Here is a 3,479-nt window from a genome sequence, read left to right on the forward strand (position 1 = left end):
CGGCCCCAGAATTGGCCCCTTGATTAGGTATTCTTCTTACATATATCTCAATACTAAAATGACTTACCAACACTGCTATAGACTAAATGTTTGTGTCTCTCCAAATTCACATGTTAAAACGTAATCTCCAATGTGATGGTATTTAGGATGTGGGGCATTTGGGAGGTGAATAGGTCATGAAGGTGAAGGCCTCATACATGGAATTAGTGCTCTTATAAAAGAGGCCCCAGAGAGCTCATTTGACTCTTCTGTCGTGTGAGAACACAGAGAGAACACCACCATGTATGAACTAGAAAGTGGTCCCTCACTAGACACTAAATCTGTTGGCATATTGATCTTGAACTTCCTAGGCTTCAAAACTGGAAGAAATAAATTTCTGTTGTCTATAAGCCACTCAGTCTATAGAATTCTGTTATAGCAGTCCAAATGGACTAAGATGAACACTAACACTAATTGCCCGTATTGCATGCCAGCTATAAGAGAAAGCACCATTCGAGGAAACATAAAACTAAACACACATTAGAGTCCTTTTTACAACTCTGCTTTGTTGCTGTTTAATTCATGGTTCTCAACCTTGACTGCACATTGAAATCACCTAGGGAGTTTTGAAAATACTGACAGCTATAAGTAAGTAAATCAATCAATCGTATTACCTAATTTTGAAAATAAATAAATAAAAATACTAATTCCTGGATCTCACACCCAAATATTCTGATTTAATTAGTTCAGACGGCAGCCCAGACAGCAAAAGTTTTATAAGCTCTCCAGGTGATTCTAATATGCAGGCAGGATTGAGACCCACCTGCCCAAAAGCTACAGTCACGTGCCCCATAACGATGTTTTGCTCAATCACAGGACCACATGTACAGTGGTGGTCCTATAAAATTACAATGTAATTAAAAATTTCCTATTGCCTAGTGGCATTGTAGTCATAGTAACGTTGCAGCGCTAACACCATAATGCAATGCAATGCATTACTCGTGTTTGTGATACTAGTGTTAACAAGCTATTGCTCTGCCAGTCATATAAAAGACTAGCAATACAACTATGTATAGAACATATACTTGATAATGACAATAAACAACTATATTACTGGTTTAGGTATTTACTATACCGTACCTTTTATCATTATTTTCAAGCGGACTCCTTCTACTTATTAAAAAAACAGTTAAGTGTAAAACAAGCTCAGGCAGGTCCTTCAGGAAGTATTCCAGAAGAAAAAATTGTTAGCGTAGGAGATGACAGTCCTGAATGTTACTGCCCCTAAAGACCTTCCAGAGGGGGACAAGATGTGGAGATGGAAGACCATGATACTGATGATCCTGACCCCGTGTAGGCCTAGGCTAATGTGTGTGTTTGGTCTTAGTGTTTAACAAAAAAGTCTCAAAACTGCGCCTGCTTTGGCAGCCCATGTACTAAAATTGGAATGATACAGAGAATAGTAACATGGTTCCTGTGCAAGAATGACACACAAATTGTGATGCGTTCCACTAAAAAAACTAAAAATAAGTAAAAATAATAAAAAGTAAAAGTTTTAAAGTAGATAAGCTTAGAGAATAAGGATATACATGATGAAAATATTTTTGTAGAGCTGTACAATATGTGTTTAAGTGTTATTACAAACGAGTAAAACAGGTAAAAAAATTAAAAGTTTATAAAGTGAAAAAGTTATAGTAAACTAAGGTTGATTAGTTATTGAAGAAAGAAAAAAATATGTATTTTTTGAGACAGAGTCTTGCTCTGTCACCCAAGCTGGAGTGCAATGATGCAATCATAGCTCACTGCAGCCTTGAACTCCTGGTCTCAAGTGGTCCTCCCACCTCAGCCTCTCAAGTAGCTGGGACTACAGGTGTGTGCCTCCACACACAGCTAATTTTTAAATTTTTTGTAGAGATGAGGTATTGCCATGTTGCCCAGGCTGGTCTGAAACTCCTGAACTTAAGCAATCCATCCACCTCAGCCTCCCAAAGTGTTGAGATTACAGGCGTGAGCCACCATGTCCGGCCAAGAAAAAATATTTTTTATAAATGTAGTATAGCCTAAGTGTACAGTGTTTGTAAAGTCTACAGTAGCATGGAGTGATGTCCTAGACCTTCACATTTACTCACCACCCACTCACTGACTCAACCAGAGCAACTTCTAGTATTGCAAGCTCCATTCGTGGTAAGCGCCTTATACAGGTGTATAATTTTTTAAATCTTTTATACTGTATTTTTACTGTGCCTTTTCTATATTTAGATATGTTTGATACATAAATACTTACCATTGTGTTCCCATTGCCTACAGTATTCAATATAGCAACATGCTGTTCAGGTTCATAGCCTAGGAGCAATAGGCCACACCATATAGCCCGGGTGTGTAGTAGGCTATACAATCTATGTTTGTGTAAGTGCACTCTGTGCTGTTCACACAACAAAATCACCTAACAACACATTTTTCAGAATGTACCCTCATCATTATGCAACACATGACTATGCTTCTTAGACTCCAAACATACTTCCCCTGACTTGGTTCTAGGGAGTCAACATTGTCAATGTTGTAACTTCGTCTTAGAATGGTTTAGTGCTCCCCCCACCTTCTTCTTATACCCAGGATCATAAAGGCTTCTTCAAGGGCATTTTTTTGGGCACGGAGCTGACCACCTCCATGTGTTTCCTTCCCTTCAGGCCTTACAGAGCTTATTCTCATTATTCCACCTCTATTTGCAACAGAGCCTGAAACCTATCCTTATTTGTAGTTTGCCCTTTAAAAATCATCCCTTCTGGCTTTACTTTTTGCCCTGTTCTTTCTGTGTCCAAACTGAAAGTCCGAAGTGAGAGAAACTCATGCTACAGAGTGACTCGCTGGGGTTTGGTGTCAAATCTTAAAACGCCCACTTTCCAATCAAGGGTGACTAAATTATAAAGTAGCAAAGCCCCCCACCCCCTCCTTTTTAGCTCTTCACAATGCTTGCTATCACCTATTTTATAATTAGCAGTAGATTAGCATGAAAAAGATCTTCCTTCCTGAATTAGGCACTGCAAATATATTTTCTAACTTTTGACCTAAATTGCAGTCTGATTTAAAGTTTTGTTTGTTTGTTTACCGGTTTTCTAGAGAAATAAGAAAAAAAAAAATAAAGTTTTGTTTGTTTGCTTGCTTGCTTGCTTTTTTTATTCACTCAACAAATCCTTAGCACATTTTGAACAAAGCAGCTTGAAAGCAGAGTTAGGCTATTTCTGTACACAAATAGAAGAGCAACTAAGCTTGTGTTTTCACCAGTAGTCTTTTGCAGAAGATAAGGGTCAATAGCTATGAGGGACCAAGGCTCAAGTTTCACTTAAGGGAAACTGGATTCACTTCTCCAAGTGATACTGAAAGCTTGTATTCCAGGGTTAAGATTTACCAAATCAGGGACTCTCTTGTTTTCAGGGATAGTGCGGATTCTACATACCGGGTTTTTAGGGTGCACATGATGAATAGTTTGGAAACGTTTCTGC

The 3,479-nt window shown here is 38.4% G+C and overlaps 1 non-coding gene across 1 annotated transcript; it reads left to right on the forward strand.

Annotated features, from left to right (window-relative positions):
- The first annotated feature begins 1,393 nt into the window (after positions 1–1,393).
- LOC129025524 (U6 spliceosomal RNA) lies at positions 1,394–1,497 on the forward strand. Its single transcript, XR_008497275.1, has one exon. It is a non-coding gene; the product is annotated as a U6 spliceosomal RNA (small nuclear RNA).
- Positions 1,498–3,479: the final 1,982 nt, after the last annotated feature.

Source organism: Pongo pygmaeus, chromosome X (assembly GCF_028885625.2).
Source record: "Pongo pygmaeus isolate AG05252 chromosome X, NHGRI_mPonPyg2-v2.0_pri, whole genome shotgun sequence".
Lineage (NCBI taxonomy): Eukaryota > Metazoa > Chordata > Mammalia > Primates > Hominidae > Pongo > Pongo pygmaeus.